Raw genomic sequence first — 25,552 nt, 5'->3', positions numbered from 1 at the left:
GGCAAACGGTCGGCACAAGCAGCAGAAAACTCCATATAACGGATCAGGAGATCAGTAGATAGAGGATGATGACAAGGCAGGTACAAACTCACTCCCAGAACTTAGGGACTCAGGCAGTGTCGGACTGGACTGGTGGGACACCGGGAAAAATCCCGGCCCTCATGTGCCCCCGCCGGCCCAGCCATGCTCCCGATCGGGCTCCCACTTAAAAAAACACTTGCGCTTCTTCACCTCAACTCAGGCGCTCGGTGCAACGCCGTTGGCACAGGCGCACGTGGCAACCAGCGTTCGCACAGATGCTCCCAAACCGCCGTTCACTGAGGCACGCAGAGGGTAGCAGAGGGGGTCTCCGGTGACTAAATTAAGGAATGCTGGCCTGGAACATAGTATTTGTACCTGGATAGAGAACTGGCTAAAAGACAGACTACAAAGAGTGGTGGTAAATGGAACATTTTCTAATTGGACCAGTGTTGTTAGTGGAGTACCGCAGGGCTCTGTACTAGGTCCCTTGCTTTTCAACTTGTTTATTAATGACCTGGAGGTGGCCATTGAAAGTACTGTTTCTATTTTTGCAGATGATACTAAATTGTGCAGAACTATAGGTTCCATGCAGGATGCTGCCACTTTGCACAGTGATTTGTCTAAACTGGAAAACTGGGCAGCAAACTGGAAAATGAGGTTCAATGTTGATAAATGCAGGTTATGCACTTTGGCAAAAGTAATATAAATGCAAGTTATACACTAAATGGCAGTGTGTTGGGGGTTTCCTTAAATGAGAAGGATCCTGGGTTCTTTGTAGATAACAAGTTGTCTAATTCTGGGCAGTGTCATTCTGTGGCTACTAAAGCAAATAAAGTTCTGTCTTGTATAAAAAAGGGCATTAACTCAATGGATGAAAACATAATTATGCCTCTTTATAGGTCCCTGGTGAGGCCTCATCTGGAGTATGGGGGCAGTTTTGGACTCCAGTCCTTAAGAGGGATATAAATGAGCTGGAGAGAGTGCAGAGACTAAGTGCAACTAAACTGGTTAGAGGGAGGGAAGAGTTAAATTATGAGGGGAGACTGTCAAGGTTGGGGTTGTTTTCTCTGGAAAAAAGGCGCTTGCGAGGGGACATGATTAGACTTTACAAGTACATTAGAGGACATTATAGACAAATAGCAGGGGACCTTTTTACCCATAAAGTGGATCACCGTACCAGAGGCCTCCCCTTCAGACTAGAAGAAAAGAACTTTCATTTGAAGCAACGTAGGGGGTTCTTCACAGTCAGGACAGTGAGGTTGTGGAATGCACTGCCGGGTGATGTTGTGATGCTGATTCAGTTAATGACTATAAGAGGGACTTGGATGATTTCTTGGACAGACATAATACAAAGGCTATTGTGATACTAAACTCTATAGTTAGTATAGGTATGGGTATATAGAATTTAATTAAAAGTAGGGAGGGGTGTGTGTATGGATGATGCTGGGTTTTCATTTGGAGGGGCTGAACTTGATGGACTTTGTCTTTTTTCAACCCAATTTAACTATGTAATGTAACTACCTTTAGAGACCTTCATGTGGCAGTCCTAGTGGGTCCCTATTATTCCAGTCCCAACCTGGACTCAAGATTCAGGACTGAGGTCTCAAGATTCAGGACTCAAGTGTTAGACCTATGAGCCAGCACTTAGGAGTTGGTAGAGACAAGTTTAAAGGGGTTGTTCACCTTTGAATTACCTTTAAGTAAGATATAGAGAGTAATATTCAGAGTTTGACGTGCACGTTGTTTTTCAGCGCACCGCTGGTGACATCATAATTGTAGAGAAATTCCAAAATTTAAAGGGCCCGATCTGGCGGCACACGAATAGCAGAGGGCTCCTCACGAAGGAAAAAGTGGCCGTTATAGGCGGAAGGATGAGCCGAGCCCGAGACCTTGGGGTTTGTTCTGGGTTTGGGATTCCTTACATTACAGAATTAAAGGGGACATTGATTCAAACTATGAGGGCCCTCATAGGTGGTTCAGCCCTATTTTTTGGGAACCTCTACTCTAGGCTTTTTTGGGGCCAAGATGTGGAGTGCTCTTCCTGCTCCTAGCAAGGACAATCCCATGCTTCAGTAGAGGGAGTGCTCAGCAGATCTGTCTACTGTAAACTTGAATTGCTCGCTGTACAAATCCCCTGTAACCTTCCAAACTTCCTTATTATATTAAATCAGTAACTTTCTGGTTGTTTCATTTGTGGAAATCTAAAACAGAACTCACTTCACTTGACTTCAAAGGCCTTTCATTTTAGAGTTTCTGCAAAGTTTAAAACAAGAAAACGTGATGTCACGATCCAAAATGCCGTTTAATAACCGAAATAAATTGACACCACAGGAGAACAAATACAGGGGTCCTTGATATTCGACATGCCCCAAACCACATATGGAATCCATTAAAATGTCAAAAGTCCGGGAGCTTTAAAAGCAGCGCAGCCAACACTCGCATTGTTCCAAGCCGTGCAATTATTGCATTTACCGTGTGCAAGACCGACATATATTATTTCAGGCCCTGAAGGCGCATAATTGACATTGATTTGAAGCTGAACTTAAATCATTTCGGAACGCGAAAGCGCTGGTGAGAATAAAGAACTCCCCGCACCCCTACGCTTTAAATAACCTGGAAATATTGTCTGTTCTACTTCCAGGGACAGTGGGACATAGTTCTAATCCGAAAGCTGAACCCTAAACTGGAAAGGGTTAGAAACAATCATAATGGAAGGGCGAAATACAAACTCTGCCTGGGTTTCAGCTGAATTGTATCGATTAAGGGGGTCTTGAAATATTATTCAGGTGTCTTAATTTTTTGTGCCAAATATTGGAAAATTTTATTAATAGTGATGAGCGAATCTGTCCCGCTTTGCTGAAAAATTCATGAAACTGTAAAAAATTAGAAAAATGCATTTTTTTTTACCTGCGACTATTTTTTACGTGGGCAACAATTTTTCTCATTCCAAATGCATTAAAGTCAATGGGTATTTTCTAATGGTGACTTTTTGGTCTAAATGCATTAAAGTCAATGGGTATTTTTTTGTTATGGCGACTTTTTGTTCAAATGCATTGAAGTCAATTGGTGTTTTTTCTTATGGCAACTTTTTGTCCAAATGCATTAAAGTCGATGGGTGTTTTTTCTGATGGCGACTTTTTTGTCCAAATGCATTAAAGTCAATGGGTGTTTTTTCTGATGGCGACTTTTTTGTCCAAATGCATTAAAGTCAATGGGTGTTTTTTCTGATGGCGACTTTTTTGTCCAAATGCATTAAAGTCAATGGGTGTTTTTCTTATTGCGACTTTTTGTCCAAATGCATTAAAGTCAATGGGTGTTTTTCTTATGGCGACTTTTTTGTCCAAATGCATTAAAGTCAATGGGTGTTTTTCTTATTGCGACTTTTTGTCCAAATGCATTAAAGTCAATGGGTGTTTTTCTTATGGCGACTTTTTTGTCCAAATGCATTAAAGTCAATGGGTGTTTTTTCTTATTGCGACTTTTTGTCCAAAAAAAATTTGCAGATCGAAATGCTGAATTTCACCATGAGTCCATGGCTGGCAAAAACATTCGCTCATCACTAATGAAGAGCCAGATTACGGAAAGATCCCCTATCTGGAAAGCCCCAGGTCCCAAGCATTCTGGATAACAGGTCCCACACCTGTATACTTTAAAGTTTACCATTCATGTTGCCATTATGCTGCATCAGCCCTTGTAGGATTGCCAGTTCCTACTGCCTAAAACATGATGGTACCTCTTACATACTTAGCTGTTTAATGTGCATGGTTTGATTGCATTATACAGGTATGGGACCTGTTATCCAGAATTCTTGGGACCTGAAGTTTTCCAGATAGGGGTTTTTTCCATAATTTGGATCGCCATACCTTAAATCTGCTAAAAAATAATTCAAACATTCATTAAACCCAATAGGATAGTTTTGCCTCTATTAAGGATTGATTATATCTACTGTAAATGGAATCAGTTACAAGGTACTCTTTCAAAGAATCATTTTTTAAAATGTGATTTTGATTATAATGGATTCTATGGTAGATAGGCTTCCTGTAATTCGGTGCTTTCTGGATAACAGATCCCGTGTCTGTTTAGGCTAAAGACATCAACTGAAAGCTAATCACACCCATTGTGCTGAATGGACTGACAATCATTAATAACGTATATTACCTGGTTCAAGTAGGACATTTGATTCTAAACTACCTATAAGTGTAAAAAGATTAATTAATTGCACAAGTCCATGATTTGTTCTACGATGGATATCGCAGCAATGTAGGAATTTTTCTTTTGAACATTACAAGTGAAATGCGATGCTGCTCTTATTCATTTACCTATAATATATACAGGAACGTGCAGCCTGTGCCGGAGCGGATCTGCCTGATTTATTGACCTCGCATCTGTTCCATATAAACGCATTTGGGCAGAACAGAACAGCAGCATTCCAGCAGGCAGGCAACATCCATCAGAAATGCTGCTCCTGGAACCAGGTGGATGGAAACAATGATAAAGTCAGTTGGAAACAACAGTCAGCAGCCTGTGACATTCACTGCATCCCTTTAAAGCAGGTTTTCTGTAATTTATGGTTCAATCCCACCTGAGGTCCATCATTCCTTTCATTAACCCCCTACCTTAACTCATATTGGATATATGACATATGAAATATATCAATACACTATCCTATAAGGGGAATATCTAGGAGAGCAAAGTCTTCACCCTCACTGATCGTCAGCTTACTTTGGATGTAAGCAAGGGGTGCAAAAGCAAGAGATCACAGATTGGGTCTTGACCTGCAGGTACTAAAGACTCTTAAAGGGAAACTAAAGTCTAAAACAGAATAAGGCTAGAAATGCTGTATTTTGTATACTAAACATAAACATGAACTTACTGCACCACAAGCCTAATCAAACAAATGATTTATGTTTTCAAAGTTGGCCACAGGGGGTCACCATCTTGTAACTTTGTTATACATCTTAGCAAGACCAAGACTGTGCACATGCTCAGTGTGGTCTGGGCTGCTTAGGGATCGACATAAATTATTAAAACAGCAAAATTCAAATAATATCTGCCAGAAGCCGATACAGCAAGACTGATTAATAATCAGAATATACAGACTGCACTGGATCCTGTGTTGTCATGTAATTTAATGTGGATTTTATAGTTTTTCTATAGTTTAATACAAACTTTCTCCAACTCTGCAGAACCAGTGGCTGCAGCAAACAAATCCTCCAAATAGAATCCCAGTTTATCTGTTTAAATCTGGCTCCATGATCTTTGTCCCTGCAGCTGGAGTTGGAAACATTAAAGAGGATGTAAAGACAAAAATGAAATACCATTTTTACTTTATTAACTGGAAAAGAAACCTATCCCCAATATACATCAATTAAAAAATATCTAAAAACCAGACTGTATGCAGTGAAATTCCCCCTTAATTTACTTGCTCTGACTGCTGCAGATATGAATCCCCTCAACCATCCGTAATCATTTCTTTTGCCAGGCAGGCAATAAAGGTGGCACTGAGAAGTAATTAAAATACAGGATGTTATACAAGAGCAAAGCAAAAGGATCTTCTGGGCAGGGTCACAAGCCAAGATAAATAGATACAAACAGTCCTGCCTAGAATGTGATCAATATTGTTCTGTGGTTCTTGCAGTTGCTTCCTATTCTCCACAGATGTTCCAGAAGCCAACTATTCCCTTTGGCTTTGCAGTTGCCCCATGCTGCCCAATTACAGACTTTGCAACCTCTATTCCTTGGGTTCTATTCTAGTGGTCATTACAATGCTTTATCAAGTAGTGGATGGAGCCATTGCAAAGTACTCTCGGTAGCCAGCATTGGAAACCTGGTGAGGTACAAGTTAATATAGCTTGTGTCAACCACTGTAGTTTGCTAGTGTCCTCAACATGTGTCCTATAGGCAGGGCCACCTTAGAAATCATGGGGGCCCTATACAACAAAATTTTCGGGGGCCCCCTTAGCCCGCCCACCCACCCAAGATCCCACCTACACCACAGTTAAAAGACCACACAGACATAAGCGCTAAAAACGGTAAACCCCCCCCCCCCCACACAGGTATTAAAAAGCCATTGATGGTCAGGGTCCCCTATGAGCTAAAAAAAAAACTGTGGAGCCAGGGACCCCATAAAGGTTCTTTTAAAAAATAATTGGTGGTCAGGGCCCCGCATCAATTCGTCACGTCGGGTCTTTTTGCGGCTTTGAGACTTCAAAATTGTCTCTTTTCATCACTTTGGGTCTTTTCGCTGCTTCGAGACGTCAAAATCGTCTCTTTTCATCACTTCGGGTCTTTTCGCGGCTTCTGGCTTTTCGGAAGGGGACTTACGAAGAGGCGACACGGCTTCAGCGCTGCCAAGGGGGGCCCTGCTATTTCAAAAACAGCCGGGTCCTCTTCAGGTGCGGGCACGGTATTAAATACCCACAGATACCTACCCACCATACAAGAGTACATTTGTGTTTTTCTAGTGATCCCCCAACCAACATGTTACTCACCAACCCTTTGGATGTTGCTCCCAGCCCTCAAAGCAGGAGCTTATTTTTGAATTCCAGGCATGGAGGCAAGTTTTGGTTGTATAAAACCAGGTGTACTGTCAAACAGAGCCTCCTGTAGGCTGCCAGTAGTGATGGGCGAATTTATTTGCCAGGCGAATTCGCGGAGAAAAATTTGCCGGCGTCAAAAAATTTTTTTCCGAAAAAACCGATGCCGGCGTCATAAACGGGCGCCGGCGTCAACAAACAGGCGCCGGCGTTAAAAAATTTTCGCCATTTTGCGTTTTTCAGCGAAGCGAAACGGCGGAAATTCGCCCATCACTAGCTGCCAGTCCACATAGGAGCTACGAAATAGCCAAACACAGCACTTATTTGGTACCCCTTTTTTCATGCTTGTGTTACTCCCCAACTCTTTTTACATTTGAATGTGGTTCACAGGTAAAAAAAGGTTGAAGACCCCTGTTCTAGTGTTTTCATAATTAATACATACCAGTTATCAATTGGACCCCAAGACAACTGTACCATTTTATGGCCATATAAAGTCAGAGTAAGGGGGTTATTTACTAAACCTCAAATTTATCTGATAAGGCTTTTGGGGCAAACACTCACATTTTTCAAGATTTATTATACTTCAATGCAGCAAAAGCCCGAATTTGAAAATCTGCCATCTCAGACCTGGCTAAGTCATGTATAAATCAATGGAAGAGGCACATATCTCAATTTGAAGTTATTGTGGTTTGCATCGGGTTTAGCCTGAAAATCTGAAATTATTTGGGGGGGGGGGGTTTTCGGGTAAAAAACCCCAAAAAAAACGAGAGATTCAGGAAAAAAGTCCAAAATTTCGGATTCGGGTTTTCACTCGATTTTATTTGGTTTTCTCCTGATCCAATGAATTTGTGTTCTTTTAATTCATAAATAAGATCAAATTGGGCATGGGAGTTTGGTTGGGTTTTCTTTTAATAAAATAGTGAGATAAATTCGGGGTGTAGTAAATAACTTCCTATGAGTTTAAGGTGTGCTACCTTTGTACAGTATAGCCATTAAATACACAGGATTAGAGAGGGGGTTTCTTACAGTGGAATTCCAGAGGGAAGGAGCAGCAAGAGAGAAAGGATTAAGACAAGAGATGGCAGTGGATGGTATATAAAAGATGGAGGCTCTGAGAGGAACAGACACAGCAGATTATGTGGAGATCCAAGTGAAGAGAGTAGTGAAGAGCAGAGTAATGAAGGGCTTTGAAGGTGAGTAGAGGGACTATATATATACTTTGCTTATAGGGGTTGTTCACCTTTAAATTAACTTTTAGTATGATATAGAGAGTGATATTGTGAGGCAATTTGTAATTGATTTTAATTTTGAATTAGATTTTTTATTATTTGTGGTTTTTGACTTATTTAGCTTTTTATTCATCAGTTCTCCAGTTTGCAATTTCAGCAAATTTACCATAGCAACCATTTAGGGGGTTCAGTTGCTTTCTATTTATATCACTCACACATTTAGGGGGTTCAGTTGCTTTCTATTTATATCACTCACACATTTTGGGGGGGTTCAGTTGCTTTCTATTTATATCACTCACACATTTTGGGGGGTTTCAGTTGCTTTCTATTTATATCACTCACACATTTTGGGGTTTCAGTTGCTTTCCATTCATATTGCTCAAACATTTTGGGGGTTCAGTTGCTTTCTATTCATGTCACACACATTCTGGGGGTTCAGTTGCTTTCTATTCGTGTCACACACATTTTGGGGGTTCAGTTGCTTTCTATTCATATCGCTTACACATTTTGGGGGTTCAGTTGCTTTCTATTCATATCGCTCACACATTTTGGGGGTTCAGTTGCTTTCTATTCATATCACTCACACATTTTGGGGGTTCAGTTGCTTTCTATTCATGTCACACACATTTTGGGGGTTCAGTTGCTTTCTATTCATATCACTCACACATTTTGGGGGTTCAGTTGCTTTCTATTCATATCGCTCACACATTTTGGGGGTTCAGTTGCTTTCTATTCATATCGCTCACACATTTAGGGGGTTCAGTTGCTTTCTATTCATATCGCTCACACATTTTGGGGGTTCAGTTGCTTTCTATTCATGTCACACACATTTTGGGGGTTCAGTTGCTTTCTATTCATATCGCTCACACATTTTGGGGGTTCAGTTGCTTTCTATTCATATCGCTAACACATTTTGGGGGTTCAGTTGCTTTCTATTCATGTCACACACATTTTGGGGGTTCAGTTGCTTTCTATTCATGTCACACACATTTTGGGGGTTCAGTTGCTTTCTATTCATATCGCTCACACATTCTGGGGGTTCAGTTGCTTTCTATTCATGTCACTCACACATTTTGGGGGTTCAGTTGCTTTCTATTCATATCGCTCACACATTCTGGGGGTTCAGTTGCTTTCCATACATGTCACACGCATTTTGGGGGTTCAGTTGCTTTCTATTCATATCGCTCACACATTTTGGGGGTTCAGTTGCTTTCTATTCATATCACTCACACATTTTGGGGGTTCAGTTGCTTTCTATTCATATCGCTCACACATTTTGGGGGTTCAGTTGCTTTCTATTCATGTCACACACATTTTGGGGGTTCAGTTGCTTTCTATTCATATTGCTCACACATTTTGGGGGTTCAGTTGCTTTCTATTCATATCGCTAACACATTTCGGGGGTTCAGTTGCTTTCTATTCATGTCACACACATTTTGGGGGTTCAGTTGCTTTCTATTCATGTCACACACATTTTGGGGGTTCAGTTGCTTTCTATTCATATCGCTCACACATTCTGGGGGTTCAGTTGCTTTCTATTCATATCGCTCACACATTCTGGGGGTTCAGTTGCTTTCTATTCATGTCACTCACACATTTTGGGGGTTCAGTTGCTTTCTATTCATGTCACTCACACATTTTGGGGGTTCAGTTGCTTTCTATTCATATCGCTCACACATTCTGGGGGTTCAGTTGCTTTCCATTCATGTCACACGCATTTTGAGGGTTCAGTTGCTTTCTATTCATATCGCTCACACATTTTGGGGGTTCAGTTGCTTTCTATTCATATCGCTAACACATTTTGGGGGTTCAGTTGCTTTCTATTCATGTCACACACATTTTGGGGGTTCAGTTGCTTTCTATTCATGTCACACACATTTTGGGGGTTCAGTTGCTTTCTATTCATATCACTCACACATTTTGGGGGTTCAGTTGCTTTCTATTCATATCGCTCACACATTTTGGGGGTTCAGTTGCTTTCTATTCAAATCGCTCGCACATTTTGGGGGTTCAGTTGCTTTCTATTTATATCGCTCACACATTTTGGGGGTTCAGTTGCTTTCTATTCATGTCACACACATTTTGGGGGTTCAGTTGCTTTCTATTCATGTCACACACATTTTGGGGGTTCAGTTGCTTTCTATTCATGTCACACACATTTTGGGGGTTCAGTTGCTTTCTATTCATATCGCTCACACATTCTGGGGGTTCAGTTGCTTTCTGTTCATATCGCTCACACATTCTGGGGGTTCAGTTGCTTTCTATTCATATCACTCACACATTTTGGGGGTTCAGTTGCTTTCTATTCATATCGCTCACACATTCTGGGGGTTCAGTTGCTTTCTATTCATGTCACTCACACATTTTGGGGGTTCAGTTGCTTTCTATTCATATTGCTCACACATTTTGGGGGTTCAGTTGCTTTCTATTAATGTCACACACATTTTGGGGGTTCAGTTGCTTTCTATTCATGTCACACACATTTTGAGGGTTCAGTTGCTTTCTATTCATGTCACACACATTTTGGGGGTTCAGTTGCTTTCTATTCATATCGCTCACACATTCTGGGGGTTCAGTTGCTTTCCATTCATGTCACACGCATTTTGGGGATTCAGTTGCTTTCTATTCATATCACTCACGCATTTTGGGAGGTTTCAGTTGCTTGTATGTATCATTGTTGTGTAATACTGCTCATTATAAAGCCATAGTGAATGTAAACCTTCTAACGTCTGCTATTCGTCCCTCTCATGCAATGGTACAGACCACCTTGGAAGCTGGGGGTGGAGACATGACTATTATACTCACAGACTAAACATGTAGTAAATGACACCTCTGCTGATGCAATTACCCCGAGTTGTGTCTGTAATTGTTAGCACTGGCTTGTATTTATGCTTCATCTAGAAATCAAGAATGGTTTGTAGACATATGTATGTGATTGTCAAATAGTCAAGTCAATTTATTTCTTATTTACTTTACAAAGAAATGTTGGATTCAATGATTGCTATACAGATATGGGTTCCGTTATCTGGAAACCCATGGTCCAGAAAGCTCCTTGTCTCCAATAGACTCCATTCACATTTTTAAAAACAATTTCCTTGTTTTCTGTAATAATAAAACAGTAGCTTCTACTTGATCCAGACTGTTGGGTTTAATTGATGTTTAAAATATCCAAAATACAGAAAAACCCATTGTCCGTAAAACCCCAGGTCCTGAGCATTTTTGATAACCAGATCTGTTCCTGTATCTTCATTTTCTAAAGTTTCATGGTCGATTTATAAATTGGAAATATAAAGAGATATATTTTTATTTATGCCTCTGTGAAGATGTTACTAACACCATTGTTTAACTGGCAGGCTAGTCGCTCCCTCTCCCATAAGCCTTAAAGGGGTAGTTCACCTTTGAGTTAACTTTTAGTATGATATAGAGAGTGATATTCTGAGACAATTTGAAATTGGTTTTCATTTTTTATTATTTGTGGGTTTTGAGTTATTTAGCTTTTTATTCAGCAGCTCTCCAGTTTGCAATTTCAGCCATCTTGTTGCTATGGTCCAAATTGATCTAAATAAGAGTCTGGAAAATGAATAGGAGAGGCCTGAATAGAAAGATGAATAATAAAAAGTCACAATAACAATACATTTGTAGCCTTACGGAGCATTTCTTTTTTGGATGGGGTCAGCGACCCCCATTTGAAATTTGAAAAGAGTCAGAAGACGAAGGCATATAATTTTAAAAAAAATGAAGGTCAATTAAAAATTAGCTTAACCACTCTATAACATACTAAAAGTTCACCTAACGGTTAAACACCCCTTAAATTCTTGTTCCATATATTGGGCCTAGTGATGGGCGAATTTATTCGGCAGGCGCAAATTCATGGCGAATTTCTGCATTTCACAGCAGGCGAATCAATTCGTAAAATTGGCATGAAAATGTTTTTTGACACCAGCAATAATTCCGATGCCGGCAAGAATTAGAGGCAACCCATTGACTTGTGCGTCAAATTGTTGCCAGGGTCGGAATCGTCGATGGCATCAAAACGTTTTTGCAAATTTTTTGCTGTTTCACGAATTTCGCTGGAAATTCGGGAATTTTTCGCCGAAGCGAAACGGGAGAAATTGCCCATCACTGATTGGGCCAGATGTACCCTGTGTAGTTTAGAGTCAGAAGAAGGCAAATAATTAAAAACAAATAATATATATAACAATAAATAAATAATGAAGACCAATTGAAAATTTGCTTAGAATTAGCCATTCTACAACAAACTAAAAAATTAACTTAAAGGTGAACCACCTCTTTAATTGTGTTTTAACCTATTAGAAAAAGCCAGAATCTGGTGTGACCTAATGATAGTGGTGCAGCCAGTTTCACAGAGTTGACATCCCCACCGTGGTTTAAAAATATATAATAACCGGAGACATTTATTACTTTACCGCACAAATAATCTATAAGGGGTGAATCTATGGGCATCTCCTTATCAGTAAATGACTATTACAGTTCAGCACAATCCCAGAAGCCGGGACTCCTGGTTTAACCTATAAGAATTCATATAGAAACCCAGATAACTGTCAGTGTATCAGTAGCTGGAAGGGCACGAAGATGACGGAGCTGTAACAGTCAATGACAAAGTGGATTAGAGAATAATTAAGAACACGAGGCCCTGCCTCTGGCACTGAGTGTGCATTAAGATTACATTAGCAGATGAATAATGGAATTCAGAAGAGTCGGCCGCTAGTTCTAAAATACAACCTGAATCTGTTTGATTTTCATTTTGTTACACTGCCGAAAATCTGATCTGCCTCCAGGTTGCTCTGATGTTCTTCTGCTTAGGAAAGGTTTGAGAACGTTTTTTATTTTTTTTTCTAAGCAGAAGAACATCAGAGCAGCTTCTTTCTTTCTTCTGACAATTTCCTTGACTACTTGGTGGTCAGACAGGTCAGAAACTGACCAGCAGGTGGCGCTGTTGCAAAATTCATTAATGTTTACAGTACATGTATCCCTTAATATCTTGGAATAAAAACAAAATAAATAATGAATGTACATTGCAAAATATCTTAGAATAGCCCCCTCATCAGCTTAGCATTCACTTATTTTAAAGGTTTACTTGTCCTTTGAGAACTCATATGTATCCAAGGTAGAAGTATCCAGAGAGTATCAGGCCCACGGATCGTTCAATTATCCAACCCCTTCACCCTCAAAGGTCCCCTCCCGATCCGATTACCCCAGTCACCAATTCTATGTCCCTTTGACCAAACTCGCAACTTGGGGGGTGAAACGAGAGTCAGGCGCATTTTAGCTTCAGGTTAGCCAGGCGTCTGATAGGGACAAAGAATTGATCGGGAGGGGACCTTTGAGGGTGAAGGGGTTGGATAATTGAACGATCCGTGGGCCTGATACTCTCTGGATACTTGTACCTTGGATACATTTGAGTTCTGAACGAACCTAAACGACTTAAGGTCTCTGTCACCTTAAAGGGATACTGTCATGGGAAAAATTTTTTTTTTCAAAATGAATCAGTTAATAGCGCTGCTCCAGCAGAATTCTGCACTGAAAACCATTTCTCAAAAGAGCAAACAGATTTTTTTATATTCAATTTTAAAATCTGACATGGGGCTATACATTTTGTCAATTTCCCAGCTGCCCCTGGTCATGTGACAGGCTGCTGTTTTTTCTTCTCAATGTAACTGAATGTGTCTCAGTGGGACATGAGTTTTTACTATTGAGTGTTGTTCTAAGATCTACCAGGCAGCTGTTATCTTGTGTTAGGGAGCTGTTATCTGGTTACCTTCCCATTGTTCTTTTGTTTGGCTGCTGGGGGGGGGGGGAAAGGGTGGGGGTGATATCACTCCAACTTGCAGTACAGCAGTAAAGAGTGATTGAAATTTATCAGAGCATAAGTCACATGACTCGGGGCAGCTGGAAAATTGACAATATGTCTAGCCCCATGTCAGATTTCAAAATTGAATATAAAAAAATCTGTTTGCTCTTTTGAGAAATGGATTTCAGTGCAGAATTCTGCTGGAGCAGCACTATTAACTGATTCATTTTGAAAAAATGTTTTTTTCCCATGACAGTATCCCTTTAAGCTTTCACTCGCTCAACCGTACACTATAAGGGAGGGATCCTGAAGTGGGTGAAGGGGTTGGCTTGATGTGGGGCATCATATGGGGTACCTTATAGACGTTCAGATTGTTCAATGTGCTAAATAACAACTATTATTTGATCATTTCTGACCAACCGTCACTTTTTAGTGATAAAAGTGCAATCAGCACATTACCCCTCGAACCCATTGTTACCTCGTCAATCAGCCTCCTATACCTAACCTGCATTTTAATGTTGCTCTCTAGATCTTGCTTTTAATGATTTATTAAAGGTTACCTTTTATTATTTACTTCACTTGAGTTTTGGAACTAGCGGATGGGAGGGTGCAGCTGGATTTGATGGACGGTGCTCCCCAACCACTAACTCTTTTATACAGAATATACTGCAGACACTGGGGGTTGTTAGTTAACACCTCATTTTACTAAATAATGAAACACTCTATTTCTTTTTTTGTGGGGGGGTCACCCGAAGTGTCTTCTTGTAATGTAAACCCTGCTCTTATTCTCTTTTACTAGATGTCAGGATATTAGCAGTTTCTACACTTCTAATGTATTGAATTTGAAACAACAGCTCCACCCGCTGTTCATTTCTGCCAACTGCTAAAATCTGGAAAACGTGAACGCTGATATCTATTTATATTTCCTTAAATGGAATGAATAAAACTACACAATGCCGGCTTCCATTTTAGCCAGTACGGTAACCTTTCTACTGTTAATATACAAGTGCTTTCTCACAAATTTCGCTGTGCCTATAGACACCCCTTAAAGGGGTGGTTCACCTTTAAAGGAACAGTAACAGCTGTGTACTCATGGGGGCAGCCATTCAAGCACAGGATACACAGTAGATAACAGATAAGTACTACTATAGTTTATATAAACAAGCTGCTGTGTAGCCATGGGGCAGCCATTCAATCACAGGATACACAGTAGATAACAGATAAGTACTACTATAGTTTATATAAACAAGCTGCTGTGTAGCCATGGGGGCAGCCATTCAAGCACAGGATACATAGTAGATAACAGATAAGTACTACTATAGTTTATATAAACAAGCTGCTGTGTAGCCATGGGGGCAGCCATTCAAGCACAGGATACACAGTAGATAACAGATAAGTACTACTATAGTTTATATAAACAAGCTGCTGTGTAGCCATGGGGGCAGCCATTCAAGCACAGGATACACAGTAGATAACAGATAAGTACTACTATAGTTTATATAAACAAGCTGCTGTGAAGCCATGGGGGCAGCCATTCAAGCACAGGATACACAGTAGATAACAGATAAGTACTACTATAGTTTATATAAACAAGCTGCTGTGTAGCCATGGGGGCAGCCATTCAAGCACTGGATACACAGTAGATAACAGATCAGTACTACTATAGTTTATATAAAAAAAGCTGCTGGGTAGCCATGGGGGAAGCCATTCAAGCACAGGATACACAGTAGATAACAGATCAGTACTACTATAGTTTATATAAACAAGCTGCTGTGTACTCATGGGGACAGCCATTCAAGCACAGGATATACGGTAGATAACAGATAAGTACTACTATAGTTTATATAAACAAGCTGCTGTGTACTCATGGGGACAGCCATTCAAGCACAGGATATACGGTAGATTGCAGATACATTCTGAAGAATCCCATTATATACTACAGAGCTTATCTGTTATTTTCTGCTTTGAATGGCTGCCCCCAAGGCTACAAAGGAATTTGTTTATATTCTATAGTAGTGTTTCTGAAGCAAATACACCAGTTTAATTGGTATCCAATTTTTCTATTTTATAGTTTTTAATACATGCCATTTTCTTCTGACACTTTCCAGCTTTCAAATGGGGGTCACTGACCCCATCATTTGCAAGGCTACAAATTTATGGTCATTGTTATTCTTTATTACTCAAATTTCTATTCAGGCCTCTCCTATTCATATTCCAGTCTCTTATTTAAAGCAGTGCATGGTTGCTAGGGTAAGTTGGACCCTAGCAACTAGATTGCTGAAATTGCAAACTGGAGAGCTGCTGAATAAAAAGGTAAATAACTCAAAAACCACTAATAATAAAAAAATGAAAACTAATTGCAAATTGTCTCAGAATATCACTCTCTACATGGTACTAAAAGTTAATTTAAAGGGGAACAACCACTTTAAGCAAGGGGACAGATGCAAGTCAGACGTGGAATTAACATCTGCCTCCGGGTTCTCTTTGCATGTGATATCTGTAACTGATTTGCAGCAAGTGAATGCTGTTTTGTATCAAAATACATATGCTCCATTAATTTACCACTATGTTCAGCATCAGACTGGGCCCACCAAGGCGTTTGCCTCAGGGGCCCGGGGCCCGCACCCCCCCTTCACCTCCATGGCCCCCCCGTCCCAGCTGTAACCCCCAGAAAGTTCTTATCCAATTATTAGATCTATTAGATGTGGATTTTGACTAATAATGTTGAGTAATTAATCAATCAATTCTTCTGCTGCCACATCCTTCTCTCTATGGGGCAAATTCACTATGCGCCGAAGCGCCTAACGCTAGTGTGAATTCGCCAGTGTTGGGCATTTTTGTTACTTCGCCGATTCACTAACGGACGCTGGCGTAACTTCGCTAGTGTTACTTCGCACCCTTACGCCTGGCGAATTTGCGCAACGGACGTAACTCACACGCGCAGTGTTCTGAACGCTACTTTTTACGCTAGACTTCCTTCGCCACCTCAGACCAGGCGAAGCGCAATAGAGTAGATAGGGATTGCTTCAAAAAAAGTTAACATTTTTTTCAAAGTCCCAAAAAACGCTGGCGTTTTTTCTTTATTATGGGTGATAGGCTGAAAACGATCGAAATTTTTTTTGGGGCTCCCCTCCTTCTCCCCCTACATTTCCTACTCATGGCAACTTAACTATACAGTGGGCACATGTGTAGGGCAAAATAAAAATGTTATTTGCTGTTTTGAAGGTTTCCCAGGCTTGTGTAGTGCTGCTACATATACCTCCATTGTAACTTCAATTTGGGCCGTATGCAAATTAACCATCGCTAGCGTAACTTCGCTTTGCTTGGCGAATTAACGCTAGTGCAAACCTTACGCTACCCCTGAGTGCAACTTCGGATTTTAGTGAATTTGCGGAGCGCTGGCGAAAATACGCCTGGCGAAGTGCGGCGAATCGCAGCGAAGCAGACGCCAGCGCAACTACGGATCTTAGTGAATGTCTCATTATGACTCTGCAGCAATATCTTAGTATTGAATTATATCTTAGAGCTACCCAGCCCCTTATTTAAAGATAAATGCCAGTGGAGCAGAATAAAGTGCGTTCCATTCACATAGTACTTTGGCCAATACTGCATTTATTTAAATGATCAGTAGAAACCCATTTACTGTATCTTCTATTACTCAGAGGAAGCTTTTTTAATAAGAATTTCAATGGCTCAGGGGAGCTGCTGCAGATTAAATGAATAAATACACTGGCTGATTTTATAACTGAATAAAGAAAGTTGAAAAATGCATTTTTGTAAAAGGAAGGACAAGGGGGCTGAACGGATGCAGCTGCTGAATACCATTACCGAATCCCTATCTAATAGGGGGTAACTAAAGGACAAAATAAACCTTTTCATCTTGCTCTTTTGTTAAGATGAGGTTCATTTTCCCAAACTTTTCCGGCAATAATGGTTTAATGTTGGAGCAGATTACAGTGGTGTATGGTGGCTGCAGAGTATAGTGGAGTGTTAGGGCAGGACTCGATGATGCGTTTTGACCCGGCACGTCGCAATGCGACTAAACACATGCGATGCAGCTGCGATTTCATCGGACAGTCGGATCAATGTAATTGTAACATGAAATTTCTCCTTCACTTCCGTTTTCAGTAAACCATCCGACACGTCGCATGCGTTTAGTCGTATTGCGACGTGCCGGGTCAAAACGCATCATCGAGTCCTGCCCTTATAGTGGAGTACTGCAGATGTACAGTATAGTTGTATACAGAATATAATGTATTGTAGGAGCATAGGTGTGTATTGCAGCTGCCCTGTATAGTGGAGCATAGTGGATGCAGAATATAGGGGTGTATTGCAAGTGCCCGGTATAGTGGAGCATAGTGGATTCAGAACATAGGGGTGTATTGCAGGTGCCCAGTATAGTGGAGCATAGTGGATTCAGAACATAGGGGTGTATTGCAGGTGCCCTGTATAGTGGAGCATAGTAGATGCAGAATATAGGGGTGTTTTGCAGGTGCCCAGTATAGTGGAGCATAGTGGATGCAGAACATAGGGGTGTATTGCAGGTGCCCAGTATAGTGGAGCATAGTGGATTCAGAACATAGGGGTGTATTGCAGGTGCCCAGTATAGTGGAGCATAGTGGATGATGAACATAGGGGTGTTTTGCAAGTGCCCAGTATAGTGGAGCATAGTGGATGCCGAACATAGGGGTGTTTTGCAAGTGCCCGGTATAGTGGAGCATAGTGGATGCAGAATATAGGAGTGTATTGCAGGTGCCCAGTATAGTGGAGCATAGTGGATGCAGAACATAGGGGTGTATATCAGGCGCTCAGTATAGTGGATCCAGAATATGGATGTGTATTGCAAGTGCCGAGTATAGTGGAGCATAGTGGATGCAGAATATAGCGGTGTATTGCAAGTGCCCAGTATAGTGGAGGCAGAATATAGGAGTGTATTTCATGCACAGAGTATTGTAGAGATAATAAGTAGGGATAATAATGTAGTGACGTATTTCGGGTACAGCACCCTATATACTGTATATGTTCTCTAGGCCTGGCAGTGAAAAGGCTGGTCTCGCACAATTCAGCAGTGTCAGTAGGGATGTCGCGGACTGTTCGCCCGCGAACTAATTCGCGCGAACATCGACTGTTCGCGTCCGCCGAATGTTCGCGAACGTCGCGCGACGTTCGCCAATTTGGGTTCGCCTTAGCTGGCGCTTATTTTTGACCTCTCACCCCAGACCAGCAGATACATGGCAGCCAATCAGGAAGCTCTCCCTCCTGGACCACCCCCACACCCACTGGACCACTCCCCTTCCATATATAAACTGAAGCCCTGCAGCGTTTTTTCATTCTGCCTGTGTGTGCTTGGAAGAGCTAGTGTAGGGAGAGAACTGTTAGTGATTTGAGGGACAGTTGATAGTAACTTTGCTGGCTAGTAATCTACTTGATACTGCTCTGTATTGTAGGGACAGAACTCTGCAGGGATTTGAGGGACATTTTAGGTTAGGTAGCTTTGCTGGCTAGTAATCTACCTTCTACTGCAGTGCTCTGTATGTAGCTGCTGTGGGCAGCTGTCCTGCTGCTGATCTCTCATCTGCTGACTGCTGCCTGTAACCCAATAGTCCTTGTAAGGACTGCTTTTATTTTCTTTTTGTTTTTTTACTTTGCTACTATAAGAGCCCAGTGCTATTAGTCTAGCTGTGTTGGGGAGTGGGACTGGTGTGCTGCTCCTAGTAGTTCAGCACCAACCAGAGTAATTTTTTTTTTAATATACATATATTTTTTTATTTTACTTATCTTACTGTTCTTTAACGTGTCCAGTGCTGTTTGCTGTTCTTCATAGTAGTGCACCAATAGTAGTGCACTTGCAGGCATTGTTTGCCCAGTGTGTTCTTCAAACAACTGCCACCTAGCTGTGTGAGTTTGTTCACATTCTGTCTAAATATCAATAATAATACCGTCTCCAGAAACACCACCTGAGTGACGTTTTTCAAGCAGCAATAATATATTCCGTATCCACTGCTGTAGTGTATACGTTGACCTTGCAGGCATTGTTTGCCCAGTGTGTTCTTCAAACAACTGCCGCCTAGCTGTGTGAGCTTTTTCACATTCTGTCTAAATAACAATAATAATTCCGTGTCCGTAAACATCACCTGAGTGATGTTTTTACAGCAGCAATAATATATTCCGTATCCACTACTGTATACGTTGCCCTTGCAGGCATTGTTTGCCCAGTCTTTAACCAAGTGCCACCTAGCTGTGTGAGCTTTTTCACATTCTGTGTCCAGAAACATCACCTGAGTGACGTAGTGTGATTTCTGCCCTTTACAGCACAAAACGCAGCGCTGTGTCAACAATGTATTTTTCAGATACATTTTTGCCCTTGATCCCCCTCTGGCATGCCACTGTCCAGGTCGTTGCACTCTTTAAACAACTTTAAAATCATTTTTCTGGCCAGAAATGTCTTTTCTAGCTTTTAAAATTCGCCTTCCCATTGAAGTCTATGGGGTTCGCGACGTTCGCGAACCGTTCGCATTTTTGACGCAAGTTCGCGAATATGTTCGCGAACATTTTTTCCGCCGTTCGCTACATCCCTAAGTGTCAGTAGCTAATTGTATTCAGAGGAAGCCGTTCAGAGATATAGAATTAAAGCCAAGCAAGACTGCCCTGCCGTGCCTTTTGAACTGCAGAAATTTTTCGCTTTTCGGCAACGAAATCCACTACGTCTGCCTACACCCAATCGGAAACAATGCTTCTAGACGAAGGCAGACCAGGAGCGGGATCGAAAGACACATATTTTGTATAAATCAGTTCAATTTCCTCTTTAATGAAGAAACAAATCAATAGTGCCGGGAAGATGATAAAGCATTGGGAGAAAACATGATGATTGGCCAATCAATAGAATGTGACATTTTTTATGCTCGGCACAGGGAATATAATGTCAGTTCATGCAATTCTAATCATTCTAATCATTCTAATCATTTCCCTGATCAATCTCCCTCTCTCTCTCTCTCTCTCTCTGCTCTTCACTTCTAAATACATTTCTATTTCATTGCCTTCATTTCCTATCATCTCACACTGAAAAGAACTATCCTAAAAATATTTTTTTTTATATAAAGAACTGCCTTTTGATCTTAGAAACCATAGAAACCATATCAAGCTTTGATGGTTTTAGGATTTGATGCACATTGATTAAGGAATTAAAAGGATTTTGATTTATTCCGCGGATGTTAAAATTCGAATTATTGCGTTTACTCTTCTAAAAAAAAAATGTATCCTGTGAGGTCATTACGCTGAGGTCTAAAGTAACGTGATTTATGAAGGAAGCGAAACATATAAAACTCGGGTCTCTGGAGCAGCGCCAGGCAATTCACATACAAATTAGCGGAATGTTAGGTCATTGCAGGCAGTGATTGCTTTAATGGCGGCACATACCGTAAATCTTCCACTTTGGCTTCATTAAATGGAGATAATTGCTCACACAAGACATTAACAAAGTTAATATATACATTACTCATTTCTTCAGATTACCCTAGAAATCATTCGGACTGGCTGTGAAGTCATAATTTCACATTTATGGAGTTTTCTATCAATGAAATTAAATATACCAGTCTCCTCTCTTTGTTCAGGGGCTACGTGAAACAATTACGTGCATTTATATACGTCTTCCAAACAAATAACCTAAATATTCCGTAAAATAAAGTTCTTTTTTTTAATGATAACATACAGTGCCTTATAAAAACGGCAAGATCCTTAATAAAAAAGTAATAGCTTCCGGCTGCAATTAAAAACAAAACTGAGATATTCAGGGAACTCTAAGTATCGCTCATGTATTATAAGGGATAATATACCCCCTACTGTAAATGATAAGGATATTAGAAGTCACTGGGGGTTCTGTGACCATATACAGGCACAAGGCTGCAGGCTGAGTTATTCAGGGAACTCTGAGTATCACTCATGTATTAAAAGGGATAATGTACCCCCTACTGTAAATGATAAGGATATTAGAAGTCACTGAGGAGTTATGTGACCATATACAAGCACAAGACTGCAGGCTGAGTTATTTAGGGAACTCTGAGTATCACTCATGTATTATAAGGGATAATGTACCCCCTACTGTAACTGATAAGGATATTAGAAGTCACTGATGGGTTGTTCTGTGACCATATAAAGGCACAAGGCTGCAGGCTGAGTTATACAGGGAACTCTGAGTATCACTCATGTATTATAAGGGATAATGTACCCCCTACTGTAAATGATAAGGATATTAGAAGTCACTGAGGGGTTGTTCTGTGACCATATAAAGGCACAAGGCTGCAGGCTGAGTTATACAGGGAACTCTGAGTATCACTCATGTATTATAAGGGATAATGTACCCCCTACTGTAAATGATAAGGATATTAGAAGTCACTGAGGGGTTGTTCTGTGACCATATAAAGGCACAAGGCTGCAGGCTGAGTTATACAGGGAACTCTGAGTATCACTCATGTATTATAAGGGATAATGTACCCCCTACTGTAAATGATAAGGATATTAGAAGTCACTGAGGGGTTGTTCTGTGACCATATAAAGGCACAAGGCTGCAGGCTGAGTTATACAGGGAACTCTGAGTATCACTCATGTATTATAAGGGATAATGTACCTCCTACTGTAAATTATAAGGATATTAGAAGTCACTGAGGGGTTGTTCTGTGACCATATAAAGACACAAGGCTGCAGGCTGAGTTATACAGGGAACTCTGAGTATCACTCATGTATTATAAGGGATAGTATTATCCTCACCTCCTTTCTAGTACAAAGAAAGTCAAAGTAGACCTCATTGAATAGAGGCAACATTTTCCATTTCACCCCCTGGTTTAAGGTCGCTTAATATAAACTGATTATTAGCGGATTTGCAACTTGCCGCTCTGCTTACTCTTCAGCTTCTCAAAGGCTTTCAGGTTTAAGGTGCAAGTGTTAATAAATGACAGGTTTGATGAAGAAGAGCGACGAGGAGAAGATCTAAAAGGCAAGACGCGCTTGCAATTTCTTTCTCCATAAACCACATCCATTTGGCCGTCCCATCAACAGACTGAAATTACTCTGAGATCAAATTTATTTTAATAGCCTTTTTCGGAGACACTAAAATTTCTCCGCTAGTCAGCTAGACTTTTGGCCCGCAAAAACCTAAATGGCTCGATACCAAACAAAATTAAGCAGAAAGATGTCTCTCTCTCTCGCTCATAAACATTCCTTGTCAAGTTAGTGACAGCGCTAATGGCTGCTATTTGTTAATCCTGGGCCGTTCGCTCACAGTCCAATGCCCTGGCAAAATCTCCTGCTGTAAATGGCTCAGCCCTGCAGTTTAGATGCAGTCACTCTCTCATAAAGCCACTTACTGAATCAAAGGCTTTACACTTATATTTATGTACATACGCCATTCTTTCTGTGTCTTTATTTATGTGACTGGGATTCAAACCAGAGAGAGAGAGAAAGGAGCTTTCCTATTGACTAGGGTATAAAGGGAATGTGGAGAAAAGAAATCCCAAAGTCACTCAAACCTCCTCACCAAATGCAACCAGTCTCTATCCAATAGCTCAAAGGGGTGAATTAAAGGGATCCTGTCATCGGAAAACGTGTTGTTTTCAAAATGAATCAGTTAACAGTGCTACTCCAGCAGAATTTGGCACTGAAATCCATTTCTCAAAAGAGCAAACTGATTTTTTTTATATTCGATTTTAAAATCTGACATGGGGCTAGACATTTTGTAAATTTCCCAGCTGCCCCAGGTCATGTGACTTGTGCCTGCACTTCAGGAGAGAAATGCTTTCTGGCAGGCTGCTGTTTTTCCTTCTCAATGTAACTGAATGTGTCTGAGTGGGACATGGGTTTTTACTATTGAGTGTTGTTCTTAGATCTACCAGGCAGCTGTTATCTTGTGTTAGGGAGCTGTTATCTGGTTACCTTCCCATTGTTCTTTTGTTTGGCTGCTGGGGGGGGAAAGGGAGGGGGGTGATATCACTTCAACTTGCAGCACAGCAGTAAAGAGTGATTGAAGTTTATCAGAGCACAAGTCACATGACCCGGGGCAGCTGGGAAATTGACCATATGTCTAGCCCCATGTCAGATTTCAAAATTGAATATAAAAAAATCTGTTTGCTCTTTCAAGAAATGGATTTCAGTGCAGAATTCTGCTGGAGCAGCACTATTAACTGATTCATTTTGAAAAAAATTTTTTTCCCATGACAGTATCCCTTTAAGCTCCCCATAGACTGAAAGATTTCTCTTGCTGAACGACCGATTTTAGCGAAAAGTCCGACCAATCCTTTGAAATGATCGTGCGGTTAGTGGGATTCGAACGATCGAACATCTTACGATTTTTCGGCCGGCATCTGTCAGGAAATTGATCGGCCAGGTTAAAAAATCTTTGCAATCTATCTATGTTTGCAGGGCCAAGCAGGCAGCTCCCTTTGTTTTCCTGGCAAATTGGTCTTTTTAGTTGATGGACAATTCGTACGATCGTTCCGAGATAATCGTGGTCTCACGGTGATGATCGGATCTTTTAAAAATCTCAACATCTATGGCCAGCTCAAGGGGCAAATTCACTAAGTGCCGAAGTGCCGAACGCTAGCGTTACTTCGCTAGCGTTTGGCATTTTCGTTACTGCGCAAATTCACTAACGAACGCTGGCGTAGATTCGCTAGTGTTACTTCGTACCCTTATACCTGGCAAATTTTCGCTAAGGACGTAACTACGCAAATTCACTAACGTGCGCATTGTACTGAACGCTACCTTTTACGCTAGACTTCCTTCGCCACCTCAGACCAGGCGAAGCGCAAATTTTTTTCTAAGTCCCAAAAAACGCTGGTGTGTTTTCTACATTATGGGTGATAGGCTGAAAAAGATCGAAAACATTTTTGGGGCTCCCCTCCCCCCCCTACATTTCCTAACTCATGGCAACTTACCTATACAGTGGGCACATGTGTAGGGCAAAATAAAAATTTTATTTGATCTTTTGAAGGTTTACCAGGCATTTGTAGTGATTCTACGTATTCCTCCATTGAAATTTGAATTTGGCGCCGTATGCAAATTAACCATCGCTAGCGTAACTTCGCTTCGCCTAGCGAATCAATGCTAGCGCAACTTCGCAACCTTACATTACCCCTGAGCGCAACTTCGGATTTTAGTGAATTTGCGAAGCGCTGGCGAAACTACGCCTGGCGAAGTGTGGCGAAGTGCGGCGAAGTTACGCCTGGCGCAACTACGAATCTTAGTGAATTTGCCCCCATGTCTTTTATGGTTCTGTCTATGGGAAGCTGTATGGGAAGCAGAGCATCGGGTTTGTAGACTGACTTTCATGTTAAAACTCTGATATAGACCTTATTGGCAGCAGACCCACTAGTATAGGAAAGGCTGTATTATGAAGCAATTATATGGTCCCTAATGGTCTCCTTGGGGATGATTTATATGAGCCTTGGCAAGTATGTAAATGACAGTGTTGATTATTTGTAGCTACAGGTGGCTTTCGGACAAGGCGGGGAGTGTTAAGAATTGCAGTCTGCAGGGGACAATTGGGTTTGTCTCTATTGGAGCACAAGATCCCGGAGGAGAGTGAGATCTGCTAATACTACGGGCAGTGTATAACATTTTCAGCTTGTGAGTAGGAAATTTAGAATGTAAAGAATTAGCCGTATACATCACTACTGAAAGTGGAAAGTTTAAAAGGGGAAACACACCTCAATGATCAGTTTTTAACACCGGATGCTCTGGAAATATTTAAACCTAGTGCACTATTTCGGTTTCTTTTTTCTCTATACCCATAGGCGCTGATATATATATATATATATATATATATATTTATTTTTGGAGACAGAGCTGGGGCAAATTCACTGAACGCCAAAGCGCCTAACGCTAGCGTGAATTCGCAAGCGTTGGGCATTTTCGTTAATTCGCCGATTCACTAACGAACGCTGGTGTAAATTCGCTAGTGTTAC

This window comes from Xenopus laevis, chromosome 4L, assembly GCF_017654675.1.
Source record: "Xenopus laevis strain J_2021 chromosome 4L, Xenopus_laevis_v10.1, whole genome shotgun sequence".
NCBI classification, from domain to species: Eukaryota; Metazoa; Chordata; class Amphibia; order Anura; family Pipidae; genus Xenopus; species Xenopus laevis.
This window is presented reverse-complemented; position numbering follows the sequence as displayed.